The 18149-nt window shown below is 47.3% G+C and overlaps 1 protein-coding gene across 16 annotated transcripts in view; it reads right to left on the bottom strand.

Annotated features, from left to right (window-relative positions):
• Nucleotides 1-18149, bottom strand: part of RALGPS1 (Ral GEF with PH domain and SH3 binding motif 1) — a 286396-nt gene that overhangs the window by 243543 nt on the left and 24704 nt on the right. The window contains exon 1 of one of the 16 annotated variants that reach the window (XM_036913899.2): nucleotides 5429-5542. The exons of the other annotated variants lie outside the window; for them this stretch is intronic. The gene's annotated coding sequence lies outside the window, so the exon portion shown is untranslated. Of the gene's footprint in view, nucleotides 1-5428; nucleotides 5543-18149 lie in introns of those variants that run through there. 16 annotated transcript variants of the gene reach the window in all.

Raw genomic sequence — 18149 nt, 5'->3', positions numbered from 1 at the left:
TTGAGGAGACGCATTCAGAAAAAAGTTGCTCATGTTTATATTCAGGAGATTTTTGCCTATGTTGTCTTCTAAGAGTTTTATGGTTTCATGACTTACATTCAGGTCTGATCCATTTCAAGTTTACTTTTGTGTATGGGATTAGACAATAATTCAGTTTCATTCTCTTGCATGTAGCTGTCCAGTTTTGCCAACACCAGTTGTTGAAAAGGCTGTCATTTCCCGATTGCATGTACATGGCTCCTTTATTGTATACTAATTGACCATATATGTTTGGATTTATATCTGGGCTTTCTAGTCTGTTCATTGGTCTGTGGGTCTCTTCTTGTGCCAGTACCAAACTGTCTTGATTACTGTGGCTTTGTAGTAGAGCTTGAAGTCAGGGAGCATAATTCCCCCTGCTTTATTCTTCCTTCTCAGGATTGCTTTGGCTATTTGGGGTCTTTTGTGGTTCCATATGAATTTTAGAACTATTTGCTGTAGTTCATTGAAGAATGCTGTTGGTATTTTGATAGGGATAGCATTGAATCTACAGACTGCTTTAGGCAGGATGGCCATTTTGACACTATCAATTCTTCCTATCCATGAGCACAGGATGTGTTTCCATTTATTGGTATCTTCTTTAATTTTTCTCATGAGTGTCTTGTACTTTTCAGAATATAGGTCTTTCATTTCCTTTATTAGGTTTATTCCTAGGTATTTTATTCTTTTTGATGCAATTGTGAATGGAATTGTTTTCCTGATTTCTCTTTCTGCTAGTTCAGCATTAGTGTATAGGAATGCCACAGATTTCTGTGTATTAATTTTGTATCCTGCAACGTTGCTGAATTCAGATATTAGATCTAGTAGTTTTGGAGTGGATTATCTAGGGTTTTTTATGTACAATATCATGTCATCTGCAAACAGTGACAGTTTAATTTCTTCTTTACCAATCTGAATGCCTTTTATTTCTTTGTGTTGTCTGATTGCGTGGCAAGGACCTCCCAAACTATGTTGAAAAAAAGGGGAGAGAGTGGGCATCCTTGTCTTGTTCCTGATCTTAAAGGAAAAGCTTTCAGCTTCTCACTGTTAAGTATGATGTTGGCTGTGGGTTTGTCATATATGGTCTTTCTTATGTTGAGGTACTTGCCCTCTATACCCGTTTTGTTGAGACTTTTTATCATGAATGGATGTTGAATTTTGTCAAATGCTTTTTCAGCATCTATGGAAATGATCATGTGCTTTTTGTCCTTTTTTTTGTTGATGTGGTGGATGATGTTGATGGATTTTCGAATGTTGTACCATCCTTGCATCCCTGGAATAAATCCTACTTGATCATGATGGATGATTTTTTTCATGTATTTTTTAATTTGGTTTGCTAATATTTTGTTGAGTATTTTTGCATCTATGCTCATCAGGGATATTGGTAATTTTCTTTTTTTGTGGTGTCTTTGCCTGATTTTGGTATTACGGTGATGCTGGACTCATAGATTGAGTTTGGAAGTATTCCCTCCTCTTCTACTTTTTGGAAAACTTTAAGGAGAATGGGTATTAGGTCTTCACTAAATGTGTGATAAAGTTCAGTGGTGAAGCCATCTGGTACAGGAGTTTTGTTCTTAGGTAGTTTTTTTATTATCAGTTGAATTTCATTGCTAGTAATTGATCTGTTCAGATTTTCTTTCTTTCTGGGTCAGCCTTGGAAGGTTGTATTTTTCTAGAAAGTTGTCCATTTCTTCTAGGTTACCCAGTTTGTCAGCATATAATTTTTCATAGTATTCTCTAATAATTCTTTGTATTTCTGTGGTGTCCATAGTGATTTTTCCTTTCTCATTTTTTATTCTGTTTATGTGTGTAGACTCTCTTTTTTTCTTGATAAGTCTGGCTAGGGGTTTATCTATTTTGTTTATTTTCTCGAAGAACCAGCTCCTACTTTCATTGATTCTTTCTATTGTTTTATTCTTCTCAATTTTATTTACTTCTGCTGTAATCTTTATTAAGTCCCTCCTTCTACTGACTTTGGGCCTCATTTGTTCACTCACTTTTTCTGGTTTCGTTAATTTTGACTTTAGACTGTTCATATGGGATTGTTGTTGTTTCCTGAGGTAGGCCTGAATTGCAATATACTTCCCTCTTAGCACGGCCTCTGCTGCGTCCCACAGATTTTGCGGTGTTGAATTATTGTTGTCATTTGTCTCCGTATATTGTTTGATCTCTGTTTTTATTTGGTAATTGATCCATTGGTTATTTAGGAGCATGTTGTTAAGCCTCCATGTGTTGGTGGGCTTTTTCATTTTCTTTGTGTAATTTATTTCTAGTTTCCTACCTTTTTGGTCTGAGAAGCTGGTTGGTACAATTTCAATCTTTTTGAATTTACTGAGGCTCTTTTTGTGGCCTAGTATATGATCTATTCTTGAAAATGTTCCATGTGCACTTGAGAAGAATGTGTATCCTGCTGCTTTTGGGTGGAGAGTTCTATAGATGTCTGTTAGGTCCATCTGTTCTAATGTGTTGTTCAGTGCCTCTGCCTCCTTATTTTCAGTCTGGTTGATCTGTCCTTTGAAGTGAGTGGAGTGTTAAAGTCTCCTAGAATGAATGCATTGCATTCTATTTCCCCTTTTAATTCTGTTAGTATTTGTTTCACATATGTAGGTGCTCCTGTGTTGGGTGCATAGATATTTATAGTGGTTATATCCTCTTGTTGGATTGACCCCTTTATCATTATGTAATATCTTTCTTTGCCTCATGCCTTTCTTTGTTTTAAAGTCTATTTTGTCTGATACAAATACTGCAACACCTGCTTTTTTCTCCCTATTAGTTGCATGAAAGATTTTTTCCATCCCTTCACTTTTAGTCTGTGTATATCTTTGGGTTTGAAGTAAGTTTCTTATAGGCAGCATATAGATGGGTCTTGTTTTTTAATCCATTCAGTGACTCTCTGTCTTTTGATTGGTGCATTCAGTCCATTTACATTTAGGGTGATTATCGATAAGTATGTACTTATTGCCATTGCAGGCTTTAGATTCGTGGTTACGAAAGGTTCAAGGGTAACTTCCTTACTATTAACAGTCTAACTTAACTCATTTAGTATGCTGTTACAAACACAATCTAAAGGTTCTTTTTTTTTCCCCCTCCTTTTCTTCCTCTTCCATCCTTTATATATTAGGTATCATATTTTGTAATCTTTTCCTATCCCTTTTTATTACCTCTGGTGACAGCTGTTCAACCTTAGGAACACTTCCATCTGTAGCAGTCCCTCCAAAATACACTGTAGAGATGGTTTGTGGGAAGTAAATTCTCTCAGCTTTTTCTTATCTGGAAATTGTTTAATCCCTCCTTCAAATTTAAATGATAATCTTGCCAGATAAAGTATTCTTGGTTCGAGGCCCTTCTGCCTCATGGCATTAAATGTATCATGCCACTCCCTTCTAGCCTGTAAGGTTTCTGCTGAGAAGTCTGATGATAGCCTGGTGGGCTTTCCTCTGTATGTGATCTTATTTCTCTATGGCTGCTTTTAGTAGTCTGTCCTTATCCTTGATCTTTGCCATTTTAATTATTATATGTCTTGGTGTTGTCCTCCTTGGGTCCCTTGTGTTGGGAGATCTGTGCACCTCCATGGCCTGAGAGACTATCTCCTTCCCCAGATTGAGGAAGTTTTCAGCAATTACTTCCTCAAAGACACTTTCTATCCCTTTATCTCTCTTCTTCTTCTTCTGGTTCCCCTATAATATGAATATTGTTCTGTTTGGATTGGTCACACAGTTCTCAGTATTCTTTAATTCCTAGAGATCCTTTTTTCTCTCTGTGCCTCAGCTTCTTTGCATTCCTCTCCTCTAATTTCTAATTTATTTATTGTCTCCTCCACCGTACCTAATCTGCTTTTAATACACTCCATTGTGTTCCTCAACAATTGGATCTCCATCCTAAGTTTGTTCCTTAGTTCTTGAATATTTTTCTGTACTTCCAGGAGTATGTTTATGATTTTTATTTTGAAATCTCTTTCAGGAAGATTTATTAGTTCTGACTCCCTTGACCCTTTTTCTGGTGTTGAGATTTTGCTTTGAATCAGGTTCCTTTGATGTTTCCTATTTGTATGTGGTGCACTCTAGTGCCCAGAAGTCCTACTCTCTGGAGCTGCTCAGGCCCTGGAACCATGTCGGGGATCGCAGGGCAGTGGTACTGCTGCCTGGGGGGAAGAAAGACCTGTTTCCTGTTTCCTGGCTGCTGTGCCTGTCTCCACTGCCAGAACCAGTGGGCCGAGCACACAGGTGTAAGCCTCTGTGCTTTGCCGTTTGCAGCTGCTGTAGGCGGGGCTTCCCTCTGGCTGGCCTGACGCCAGGGTAGGACTGCTGGTTTGTAAGCCAGGTGCTGACTAGCCAGGAGGAAGGCACAGCAGGCTGCGTATCACTGTGGGGGGCCTTGGAGCTGTGTAGCCAGCCAGGGGGATGGGGCGCCTGAAGATGGGGAAAGTTCCCAACCTGCTGGGCACAGTGCCCCTGGACAATTTTGTTTACCTGTCCTTTCTCCTGAGCAGTAAGCTCTGTGCAATCCTTGCCCCTTTAGCAGCTCTCTCAGACATTTTAAAATGAAGGCAGGTAAAGAAGACAAACTGATTCTACTGAGTTTCCCTATCCACCAAACCATTTCATCAATAAAAATATGGATAATAGCTAATACTCATATAGTGTACTCACTTGCCATGTGCCACATACTTTACATGTGTTAACTCAGCTAATCCTCACAACAGTCCTCAGGTAGATCCTGCCATTGCACCCTGATTACTTGAGGAATGTGAGGCACAGGGACATATGTCACTCATGCTTCAGTGCCTTTGCTCATGCTGTCCCACCGTCCCATCATTCAAGACCCTGCCCAAAACTCATTTCTTCCCGTTATGGTGCCTGGACTTCTCAAACCAAGACCAGCTGCTCTCATGCCAATGTGTACATACTTCCAGTAGAGCGTTAATCACATCACTGACCAGAGAATTGTAGCCACCATCAGCTTTTTAGCAGGAAAGTGACCAGGAGAGCAGGGAGGAAGGAACAGGGCAGGAAAGGAGAAGGTCACAGACCAGGTGGAAGCCAACCGCAACTATCCAGGCAAGAGATGAAGGTCTTCTGCACTACATTCATAGCAGTGAAGACAGAGAGAAGGAGACAGACTTAGAGATATTAAGGACAGAATTCAACAGAAATTGGTGAGGAGTGAGAGAGAGAGAGAGAGAGCCAGCTCGGGATGAATGGTTTCTGTCTTGAGGTCCCAGAGTGATGGGATGGAAGGATGGAGGGGGTAAGGGAGAGAAGAAAGTGGGGAGGAAGGAAGGCAGGAAAGGAAGGAAGAAAAGAAAAAGAATAAAAATGGTCAGATAAGTTAATCCTCAGAGGAAAACTGAACAGTAGAGGTCCCAGTCTTCTTTTATGAGCAGGACAAGGAGACGGCTAAGAACACTCACTTGTTAATCATCTTAGCTCTGGAAAAAGCCATCTTGCCATCCCTAAGGGCCAGGATTCCACGGCTGGGGCAGGTTTCAAAAGGAGCTGCACAAAAGATCTGAAGAGACTTTTAGCAAAAGAAGACATATGAATGGCTAATAAGGGAAATGCCTGGGTAAGTGCAAATCAAAACCGCACTGAGATACCATTTCAGACACCAGAATGGCTGTAATAAAAAAGACAATGCCAAGTGTGGGCAAGGATGTGGGGAAATAGAACCCTCATCCATTGCTATTAGGAAGGCAAAAGCTTTAACAACTTTGGAAAATAGTTTGGCAGTTTCTTAAAAAGTTAAACAGAAACCTACCAAATGACCCGGCAATTCTCCTTTGAGAAATCTAACTTAAAAAAAAAAGAAAACATATGTCCACATAAAGACATGTATATGAGTTATTCATGATAGCCAAAATCTGGAAACAATCTAAATGCCCACCAACTGGTGAATGCATAAACAGTGTGATGTAGCCACATGATGGAACACTACTCAGCAATAAAAAGACATGAATATTGATACAAACTATACCATGGATAAACATCAAAAACATTATGCCAAGTAAAAGAGTCAGACACAAAAGACTTCACTGTATGATGTCAGTGTTACGAACCGTCCAGAAAGGGCAAACTCATTGAGACAAGGTCACATCAGGGGTGGGCTGGGGGCAGCAGGACTGACTGAACATGGGCACAGGGGCTTTTTCTGAGATGACGGAAATGTTCTAAAACTGGATCATGGTGACAATTACACAGCTCCATGAATTCACCAAGTCATAGAACTGTACTCAGACTGGGTGGGTTTTACAGTATGTAAATTATACCACAATAGCCACCAGCTCTGTTTCATGACGGTGACCTGAACTCAAGTTTAACTCTCCCCTTCCACATCCCTTTGAAATAAGGAAATACTAAAATACTAAAAATAAATTATATTAGCACAGGGTAACAGAAGTGATTATTAATAAGCAAAAATCTTTGAGAAACTTCTAGGGCAGAAGAGACAGGACTGAGAGGAGAGGAACCAACCTCCGGAGCAAAGGAAACCCTCCTAGGCATCCTGTGGGTGAGACCCCTTGACAGAAACCCCCTGAAAACCCCAGACTGCAAAGTGGGGACTCCGGAAACTGAGACAGAGCCAGCTCATGGGCTCACAGCACCATAAGACTGGGTCAAGCTTCTGGGGCTCAGACCAGACAAACAGCTCCCGTGTTCTGGGAGTTGGCGCCAACTCAGCCGGGCTGTTCCATGCCAGAACCAACCAGCGGGCCGGGCCCTGTTCCGATCAAGCTGGACTGAAGTCTAACAGAGAGTCACAAGTCACCACGGGGAGATGGCCTGGGAGACAGCCAGCCTGATCCTCCCACAGTGCATCTGCCGTGCTCCAGGTCCCAGCTGAGGTGGGCTTTGCTCCTTTCAGGGCAGGCCTGGCATTCTTCGGGTCTCCCCAAGGGGAGACCAGACAAGGAGCCCGATCTGTTCAGCTGGCCCAAAGCAGATGCCTTGACTCTCCCCACTTGCCTGGCAGCATAAGCTTAAGTCACACACCCTTCAGCTCAGACCCTCCTCTGCGGCTGCTCGTTTGCTCGCTCCCTGCTCCCCTCTGGAGAACGCACCGACTCCACTGGTTCCTGCAGCGCTGCTTGGTGGTGCACTGAGCTGCCCCCTCTCCATGGCCAGGAGCCATGCAGACAGGAGTGCTGATGCTGTGCGAGGGGCTGGGCTGAGCGCGACCGTTTTTAGCTCATTTAGTCTTCACAAAAAGCCAGTAAGATAAGGACTATTCTGATTCTGGGGAAACTGAATCACCAAGAGGTGCTGTAACTTGCTACTAGTTAAGAGGCAGGACAGGGGAGTTCAAATCCTAGCCATTCAACACCAGGGTCTGGACCTTCTCCAAGACCCCAGGCAAGGGCCAGACAAGAAAATGCATGTAAAACGCTCCATCCAGGCCAGCACAGACCAAGCATTCAGTTGAGGTGCTATTAGTTACTATTAGTGTTAATCTATTCCTACAGTTCTATCCATTTATACCTATCCTTTTTTCCTAAAATAAATAAACAATAATTAAAGAAAGAACAGCATCATGGCTTTCTGAGACCACAGGCTTCCACTGCTGGGAAGGGGGCCCCCTGCTGTGGGCTCCAGGCCCCCAGGGGAGCACAGGCTGCACCCAGGGGTCTCAGAGCAGGGCTCCTCTGCTAAGAGGCCTGGCCCCAGCCCACCCAGAGACAAAGCATGGCCGTGCAGCACGCCACCCTTTATGCTTCCTGTGGATGGCCTGAGCTGGAAAGAAAGAGCACTTGTTTCCAATCTGACTCCTGCATGTCTCGCCACTGACAAAAACTGCCTAATTTATGGGCAGCAACTCTCAGACGAGTGATATTTCACATGCTAAGAAATAACAGGACCGAGCAGAGTGGAACATCTCTTCCAAGGCCCAGAGAAACCCCCACCACCACCACCACCTTCCATCCCCAAGGCCTGGCCAGGCCCCAGCTCCTCCTCAGAGACCAGAGTTGAAGATGGCACAGCCCTGCCCTCCAGGGTCCCACAGGCTAGCGGGCAAGAGAGCACAGGACACGTGCCGTAACAGATCATAGGTGCACCTTTGGGTCAGAGACATCACTGAGAAGCCATTGATCTGGGTCTCAAAGGATGAGGGGTAATGTTTCCAGGCAAGGGTAGGCCATGTGGAGGTGGGGGCCGAGAAAGGACACCTGAGAAGACAGCCTGCCCAGAGCACAGGGGCACAGGCTTCCCCTCGTCACCCCAGCCCAGCCCCGTGTCCATCCTAACACAGGCACTGGGGCACAGCAGCACAAGCCAGGCAGGGCTCCCCAAGGAATGGAAGGACCGCCCTGACACTACAGCCACAGCAGCGCATCCCGCCTCCTGCGCCCTCATCTGTTCAGCAGACTTGCTGCGGCTTCTCCCAAGCCCTGCTCTGTGCAGAAGCCAGCCCAGCCCTTGGCCTCAAGCTCAGACACAGTCTGATCACCATCAGCATCACAACTACTTCTTAGACACTGACTGTGTTTCAGGCTCTGGCTAAGGATTCATATGCACTGTTTTGAATTTACAGACGAGGAAACTTAGGCTCAGAGAGAGAAATTACACTGTAAATAACGCAGTTTATTCTCTGTATTCTATGAATGAGTCTGTTTCTGGGTTTTTGTTTGTTCATTTGTTTTGTCTTTCAGATGCCATGTTATAAGTGAAATCACACGGTGTTTGTCTTTGTCTGACATCTCAGCATGATACCCTCTAGGTCCATCCATGTTGTTGTAAATGGTCAGATTTCATTCTTTCTTATGGCTGAGCAATATTCCATTGTGTATATGTATATGTACCACATCTTCTTTATCCATTCATTTGTCATGGACACTTACATGTCCACATCTTGGTTATTATAAATAATGCTGTAATGAACACACATATGCATATATCTTTTTGAATTTGTGTTTTTATTTTCTTCAGGTAAATACCCAGAAGTGGAATTACTGAGTTGCAGGGTATTTTTATTTTTAATTTTTTGAGAAACCTCCATACTGTTTTCCATAGTAGCTACACCAGTTTACATCCCTGCCAACAGTACATGAAGGCTCCCTTTTCTCCACATCCTCACCAATACCTGTTATTTCTCAGGTATACATTTTTACATACCTGCATTGGCTACGTCCCCTGCTAGACAGGGAGGCAGTCTGGCATAAAGGTCAGAGCACCAGCTTTTTGAATTTGGCTACACCAAACTCTATCATTCCACCCTCCCTCCGCCCCTCTCACCACACACACACACACACACACACACACACACACACACACACACACAAGCTGTTAATGCATCCTTGGGAGCCAAAACACTGCAGGAGAAAAAGCGATTCTCATGATGTAACTTTGCAAGAACGTGGCAGTTCGGAACCACAGAACAATCCCCCCCTCTTGTTTCTGTGTAACAGAATCTGGTCTTGTGTGTGTGGGCTCCTGAAGAGGGGAAGGACAATCCCATATGCAACGCTGGTTCCTTTCCAAAATTTTGAAATTCTCTTTCAATGTTTCAGGTTCAGGAAACCAAGAAAATAACATGAGACAGTCTGGTACAGATCACTGTTGAGAAGGCAGAACAACCACTTTTTCCTAAGCTTATGGAGGTTGTTTCAAAGAAAATACACATATCCAGGAATGTTCAGTTACAAGAGAGTGATGGCTTCCAAATGTCTCAGACAAGTAGGAAAACGGGCCCAAGCCCCCTTTCAGAGCCTGCTGCTTTGGCGTGGGGCACGTGCTTGCTGCAGACTTGGTGGAAGCCTGCTCCACCTTTCTGCTTCTTGAACACAAGCTGTGACTAAAGAAAAGGAAGGGAACAAAGACAGTTTCTGCACACAACCCCTTCACCAATTGTTCAGTCTTCTGAACACACACACACACACACACACACACACACACACACACATACCATGCCAGATTTTTTAATGCCAAAGGGTTCCCCCAGGGTAACCATCACTCTGGAACTGGACTACCTGCCAGTAGCTCAGGAAAGGCCCCCCTCTTGCGGGCTGGCAGTGCTGTATCTCAACCTCCTCCTGACCCCTCCAAATTGGCCAGACCTCTTCCTGGCAAGCAGCAGCATCTGGCGGCTTTCAAAGAGAGGCCCCAGCCACGTAAGCACACGTCGGACTTGAAATGCCATCACTCACTGTGGTCGGTACTCCCCAGCACCCCCCACTCCTTTCAAATCACCCACCAGATGTTCCACATCCGACATCTTACCTTCTCACTGAGGGAGAGATGATGGGCTGGGGAGGGCAGACAGCTGAGGAGGACCCCTGTGTCCCAGTGCCACCACGGCTGCACCCGTGGAGGAGAGACAGCAGCAGTCCCTGGGAAAGAGGGCTGGCTTTGGAGACTGAGGGTCTGCAGACATCATGAAAATGGGCTAAAACATGTGAAACTGAGCCAACCTGGAGGAGAGGGCAGGGCAGGCATCTTCTGGCGATGGGGAGGCACCTCCATGTGTGGAGCTGAGGCAGGACCAGCACAACAGGCAGCAGTCCACAAAGCCACATGACAGGCACTGACAGGCGCCCCACACCCTGCACACTGTGTGCTGAGGCCAGGGAGGCAGAAGTGAGCAAGGCCCATCCTCGTCCTCAGAAACCTTGGTCCGGCCCAGGGATACTTAACTAGTCCTCCAAGTAGGAGGACTTCACATAAAATAATTCATGTGTATTTAAGATTATGTAAACTGAATAAAAAGATACAAAATAAAAAAGGGAAAGTCCCCTCTCCCCAGGAACCCTTGCCCCTGCCCCTAGCATTACACAGCTCACATAGTATAGGGCAGCATTTATGCACATATCCACATATACATATAGATATCAGCAGGTAAACAGATATGTAAACATATTTTAGAAACCTTTCTTTTCAACACTAAAATAATTTATTCTCTTTTCAATATCTGTTTAAGAAAAGACCCTTGATAACAAAAAGCTGTTACAAATCACCAACACTTGAATGCCTTTGTGGTTTAATAATCACAGCTCTATCTGCATCCATTTGGAAAACAGTGAGACATATTCCAGCACCTGGCCTTCCGTCTATTCACCTGATCTGGGGAGGCCTTACAACACCCTCCAGCCCCAGAGGTTCACAACCTGCAACTGCGGGCCTGGTAGAAGCTAAGAACAAGCCAGCTACACAGCAATCCCTGGGGCAGTCAGAGGAGCCGAGAGTACCTCTGCGGCTTAGAGAATGGACACTCCAGGGTCCGAATTCTCAGCTATCACTTACTGTGTGCCCTGGGCTTGGCCTGGTCAAGCCTCACTTTCCTCATCTGTAAGCACAGTCCCTACCTCCCAGATGGTCCCAGGGCTTGCTAGGATGATGGACATAAGAAGCAGCAGGCACAGTGCCTCAAAGGATGATGACTATTGTTTGTGAACCGCCCTCACCAACACTCCCACCCTCCCTGCGGTGGGGTAGGCAGGGGCAATGCCCTCTTAGCCTAAGACCACAAGAAATCATCTTGAAGGTGATTGCTTAAGGTAGGGAAGGAATTCTTAAATTAAGGAATGTGATGAAGATTCACACTTTCCATGTGACTTCACAAGATTCTTCACATAAAGAACAAAGATTCTTAGGTTAAGGAATGTGAATGAAGAACATGCACTTCTCATAAAACCAAGGAAAGAGTTCTCAGAAAATGAATCCCCTGGTTGACGGGACGGCTTTATTCTAGACCCTCTGTGGAAAGGCTGGCTGGAGTTTCCCGAGCCCTCAGCATGCACTTAATTCCTCTTGAAACCAAAGGTCCCTCCCTTCCAAAACGCAGCTGCAGAAAACAGGTGGAGGCAAGAGACCCCCACCTGCAGCCACTCGCTGGCAGACCTGGTTTCTCTGTAGGGTGAGAGGCAAACTTAGGAAAATGGGAAGCCTAGGGATACTTGTGGAAGAGGCTTGGAGGGAGCTTCAAGAAGTGGGCATGAAAGGAAGAGTAAGGAAATGAGGGTGAGCCAGCCCTCTGTCCACAGCTCTGGGGGCATCCCGGCGCCCTTCCGCTCTGGAAGCCTGGGTGGACCAGCTTCCCTTTCTGCATATTAGGGATAAGTGGCCAGACCAGAGATGTCCATTCCCTCTCCCCCACTCTGCAGAGCCCTCAATCAGTCACCTACTTAATCTGATTTAAGGTCCAGGGAACATCTGCTTTGGGGAAGGCAGGCAGTGTTGGAGGGAGCTGGAGGAGCAGGGGTGACTGTGTCCCCCTAGGCAGCCATCGGCAGGGACAGCCCTCTCTGTGGGGCAGGCCAAGTACCCCCCCCCGCCACTGCCGTGGTAGCACGAGCCTCGGCACTATGGTACAGCCTTCTCAGTGGCCTCCCTGCCCCACCCCTGCCTCCTCATGGTTAATTCTTGACACAGACTGACTCTTTTAAAACGTAAATCACAAACTTGCAGGACGTGAACTAGAAAGGGTGAATTCTCCTGTTGGCCGAGCATACCTAGCTGGACGAAAAACAGGCTGCATCCCAGATCTTCCTTCAGAAGGAAGCTATAGAAATACCCCAAATGAACGATAAGACAGGGTGGTGTGTGCCCTGGGCAGTGACCTGTACAGACACTGGCGGACACTGGAAAGAGAAAGAATTCAGCCGATGACATAAGATTCTGCAGAATCATTCAGGATGGCGCTGAGGACAGCCTTGGGGTCTGATGGCAAGTGTGCCCTGGTCGCCACGAGAACGCCCGACTTGCAAAGGGACAGGAAGTCCCTGATTTCCCCAGAGCCTCTGGGCAGAAAAGAGATGGCAAGGGACGGAGCAGGGGATGGAGACTGGGGTTTTCAGAGGACTTTAGGAGACTTCAAAACAGTTAGTGGAGGCAACATAAAAATGCAAGAGGAAAAGGGGACTCCCGGCAGAGCAAGACGCAGGGGGAACGGCAAGCGTGGGTGTGTGACCCGCTTCCCCTGCCCCGGAGGAAGGAGAGGGGACCGGCCCTCAGACCTAATTGAGGGCAGCCCTTGGGGGCAGGGGAGTGCTGGCCAGCCAGGCACCTGTAACAGCACCTGGGGGGCGTGCAGGCGTCTCTCAGGAAGAGACCCTTTAACTCTATAGGCGTGTAAAGCAGAAGCACAAAAAACAGATGACAGTTCCATCTGGTGAGGATCTGAGGTGACCCGGACAAACTAGGGCACCGCCACCAACTCGAGGGGACTAACAAGCCTCAGCAAGGGTGCAGGGAGGGACCCCAGACTGAGTGCAGGCGCAGGAAAGGGCCTTTGGGGGGGACCTGGTGATGGCTGCAGAAGGCAGGTGGCTTTAGTTCATACTGTTGCACCCCAGTGAGTCACCAACGTGAATCTGATAGCTATGTTACGGCTGTAAGCTGGTAACATGTAAACTGGGTGAAGGGCATGTGTAAATGCGCTGTACTATTCTGCAACTTTTCTGGAAGTCTAAAATGATTTCCAAATAAAAAGTTCAAAAATTTAAGAAGAAATTCTACACCCTCACATCCCTCCCCACTCCCCATGCCCCACATGCACACAATCTCCACAGCCAGGCCTGAACCCAGGGCTCGCCATTTCCTGCACACCTGCTGCCTGACAGAAGCAGCTCTGGGGTGCTGAGGTTCAGACATTTTGTGCCCACTACATGTGGCCACATGTACGCCATCTACAGTGGACAGAGGATGGGGATGGCAGACTCGCTGCACGGAGCAGGGGGCCACTTCCTCCCGCCTAGTCCCTGCCAAGGGCACGGGAATTACTGGTCTGTCTGGTAAGGGCCCTGGTCACTGGCTGGGCCACCCCCGTAAGGAGCATCAACGAGTGCCACAAGGCCTCCTCTCTCCCCACTGCTGCTGAGATCCAAGAGGCAAACAGGGCCCTGCTTGGGCTCAGCCCCGTCTGACTCCCACATGCACCCTGACGTGCACCCACCTGGCCTGCATGTTCTTGTCCACTGCTGCTACCCAGGAGGGGCAGGGCCCAAATTACAGATGAAGCTGAGGGGGCATGGGAGGCTCCCCTGGGCTCTATGTCCATCACTTGCTTCACGCAGCCTCAACCAGAAAGCCCTGTACGGGGCTGCCCGGCCCTGGCCCAGCACAGGAGGGCCTTTTAATTCTCCTTTGCTGCTGCTCCTTCTGTGATCAGACAGTCCTTCAGAAACCTGAGGTGAGGAGGCTGGCACACATTCCTGGGCCTCCTTGACAAATACCATTGAGTCCTAATTCCTCGTGCACAGCCTGGTGCTTCCCACAAAACTAGGACGGGAGTTGTCTCCAGAGAGCTGGGCAGGTGGCAAGTTCTGGAGAGAAGAGGGAGTGAAAACAGTCTGGTGGCAGCATGGCAGACCTTACCAGGACTGAAGAGCATGTCTCATGGGGTCAGAGCCAGAAGCTTAAGGGAAACGCCCACCATGGTTTAGACTGTCTTCAGGATTCATCCCACATTCCGTGGAGAGCACTGAGGCGTGGGAGGGGGGTGGTCAAAGTGCACAGAGGCAATGACATTTTCATGTCAAATTGCATATGGATTTGGGGTTCAAGTCAATGAACTAGGCCCACAGACTAGCCCTCCCCTGTCCAAACCTTGTTGAAATGGAAAAACAAGAAGAATAAGGAATGTGTTGCAGTGTTGAAATGCAGAGAAGGATGACATCAACAAACCAGAAATTAAGAATTCCTAGAAGATCTGAAGCCAATGGCACTGGATTGAGGGAAGGCTCTGAGGGTTGGACATTTGGCCATAAAATCAGCCTTCTCCTAGCCAAGTAATAACTGGCTAGAAAATGTCATGGCTTGAGAGCCTCACAGAAGAAAAAGATACCAGAAATAAACTTTAAAACAAATGTACAAAAATCTTTTTAAGCAAACTATGAAATTTTACTGAAAGACGAAAGAGAAGACCTAAGGAAAGACATTTCACTTCTCTGAATAAGGTATCCATTCTCCCCAATTGATCTATAAGTAAAATACAAGTTAACCCAAAATCCTAAGGGGATTCATTTTGGAATTCAGCAAACTGATTTAAAATTTCACCTGGAAGAAAAATTAAAAATAGCTAAGAAGTTTTCAAAAAAGAAGTATAATGAGAAGGGACCTGTTCTGCCAGGAAGCCACAGCCCATAAATGACACACACACAGAGATAATCGGTCAGCAGAGGAGAACACAGGCCAGGAAATAGGATCAAGCATGTATGGGAATTAATGTCTGATCAAGACGGCTTTTCAAACAGTGGAGATTATTCAATAAATGTTGATGAAACAATTTACTATTCACTTGAGGTGGGGATTTGTTTAAAATCTTCCCCAACATCATCTAAGATTAAATTCTGATAGGTTAAATACTTAATCAAACAAATATATCCCCATAAAAATACCAGAGGGAACACAAATCTTTCTTTTTATCATCTTGGGGTAAAGAGATCCTCTCTAGGGTGATATAAAAGCCAGAAAACATAGGAAGCTCTTGGCAGATTTATCATTAAAAATGAAAATTTCTGCACAGAAAAAGACATCATGGAAAAGATGAAAGGCAATCAATAAACTGGAGAAAGGGAGTATGAAGTGTCACGTGAGAGAAGATGAAGCGACATCCCTGATGCAGTGGGGACCCCCCAGGGCTCTGGCCCTGCTCTGCGTGGAGGTGCGGCCCTGGGCAGGCACTCATGCTCTGGCCTCAGCTCTCCCACCCGACGGCAGCACCTTTCTCGGGCACAAGGCACACGGTGTAAGGACAGCAGGAGATGTTGTTTATGAGGCACTGAGTCCAGGGTCTGAGCAGAGCAAGGATATCACCGGGCAGGCAACCAGAGAGTAGGTCCCTGCAAGGTCACCGACGTGACATCTCCTACAGGAAGGAGAGAAAACACTGGACCACACCAGCGTGTTTTGGTACAATTAGAGTGTGTTCATTTCAAGGAGACACTAAGCAGGTGATTAAAAGGATGAAGTAGATCAATATTTATGGCCAGAGAAAGATGTCCACAAATTGAGGACATATGCAGTCTCGGTCATCCATTCAACATGAACTCAGTGAAAGTCTAGTATGTCAGGCAGTATTTTAGGTGCTGGGCATGGAGCAGTGAAGAAAACACCAGAAATCCCCCAGCACATTCTAGCAGAGGAAACACAATGAACAAAGGGCTCAGTAAAATACATGGTGTGTCAGCTGGTGATGAGTAATACAGAAAAAGGAAAGCAGGAAAAGAGGCAGGCAGAGTGAGGAGGGGGCAGGATTACAATTTTAAATGAGGGTGTGAGACATGCTTACTGAGAAAGTGGCATCTGGACATGTAACCCATGCATACATGTGAACACACTGAGAAGTACAGGATATCATTCAACTGCTTGTATCTGCCACAAAGATGTCATCGTGTGGCACGTTACTGTCTTTTTGTGCACTTCAGTATTGTTTGATTTCCTTTAAAATAAGTATGGAAACCACTTGTGAGCAACAGGAGAAGGACAAACCACTTGTGAGCAACAGGAGAAGGACATACCATAGGGAGTCACAGAGGGTTTCCAGAAGAAGTGACATCTAAAACGAGATTTGGAAAGTGAGTAGGGAGGACCCAGGAGAAGAGGAGGGAGGAAGATGCTTTCCGGGAGATGAACGGGCGTTTATACCTGGCTGTGAGGGGCACAGGGTGGGTGCGGCCACCCGCCTGCTCCAGCATTTTGGCACCTGTTCTAGTCTGCGTGTCTCTCCTTCCTTGGCTGGAAGCCACGTCCAAGGCGCTGGATGGGGCAGAGGCCGGCGGAGGGGCTGCGTACAGAGGACGCTTCCCGTAGGCAGGGCCCGTGATTCTCAACGGGTTGGGTACCTCTCAGCAGCCCCCCTTCCCGCAACACCCAACTTCTCTCAACGACCTTCTACTGACCCTCCCCTATGAGGACCAGGTCCTGACCACTTGCGAGTGGTCGTTGCTCTCAAGTTTGGGGAGAAAACTGAAAGTGAACTTCCACAGACAAGCGCCGGCAGGGTGGCCTGCCGCCCAGCATTACGGTCCTAGGAGGCTGCGGCTGGATGCTGGCGCTCTGGCACCACCTGGTGGCCGTTTCCTAACCGATCCATCTCCTCGACAACCACGTGGTGGGGCGGGGAAGGCAACACCACACCTGCATAGAACCCTACCTGCCGTGTGGACAGGGCCTGGAAGGGAAATGGGCAACACGAACACAGCTCGGTATGTTGGCGTGACGGGGCCATGGTGGGCTAAATTAGCTTGGCTTTTCCATCGTGGTTTAATAACGATGTCTCGTTCCTTTGCGTGTACCTGCAGAGGAGCAGTCCTACAGGACCAACGAACGCACTCACGTGAGAGACAGAAATGGAGTCGGAGCCGGGCTGGGCAGCAGAGAGCACAAACCCGGCCACCTACACGTGTGTCCCCAAGGTCGGGGGGCTCACAGAGAGCCAGGGCCTCAGCTCACACAGTACGTGGAAGAGTGCCCGGGGGACAAGGTGGCACAAGTCTGGCTGGGATGGCCAGCCACGTCCCTGCCCTCGGATCATCAGTCACCAACAGAGCATGTGCACAGACCACTAAATGGGTGACGGCCTCCGCGCCAGAGCTCAGAGGAGACTGAGGCACACCCCGTGGGGGACACACTGAGGACTCTGCCTGGAACACTCGTCCCTTCTCCATCCTCTGGCCCCCAGTGGGTGGAGTGCCTCTCATGCGTGTGCCCTCCCCTCAGCCCACCTAACATGTGTCCCTCTGACACGGCACTGCTGCTTTCCCGGGCACCTCCCTGCTGTGCCGCGAGCTCACACCTCCCTCTCTCACCCTGCGACACGGGGGTCGGACGACAGCAGCTCTGGTCTGGTTCCTGGACCTGCCCCCCACCCTCTCCATGCAGGCAGGCAAATGTCTCTCTCAGCTTCCACGACTCCTCTGCAGAGTGGGGGTATAGGACTGGACCCAGCTCGTGTGGCTGTGATGAGGCTTGACAGCACCAGCGGGCACTCAGCAGTGCTGGTGGATGCCAGGCGTGTGTCTAGGTGTTTTCTACGTATTAAGTTCCTGAAGTGCGGCCACCTCTTGGTGGTTGTAAGTGTTGATCACAGTGCCTGGCACAGGGCAAATGCTCCAATATTGTTATTTTATCTCCAGTTCCCAGCACAGCACCCAGTGTAGTCTGTTGTGTTCTCAAAAAAATGAGCACTGGCCTTAATAAGGG

This window comes from Manis pentadactyla, chromosome 3 (assembly GCF_030020395.1).
Source record: "Manis pentadactyla isolate mManPen7 chromosome 3, mManPen7.hap1, whole genome shotgun sequence".
Lineage (NCBI taxonomy): Eukaryota > Metazoa > Chordata > Mammalia > Pholidota > Manidae > Manis > Manis pentadactyla.
This window is presented reverse-complemented; position numbering and strand designations above follow the sequence as displayed.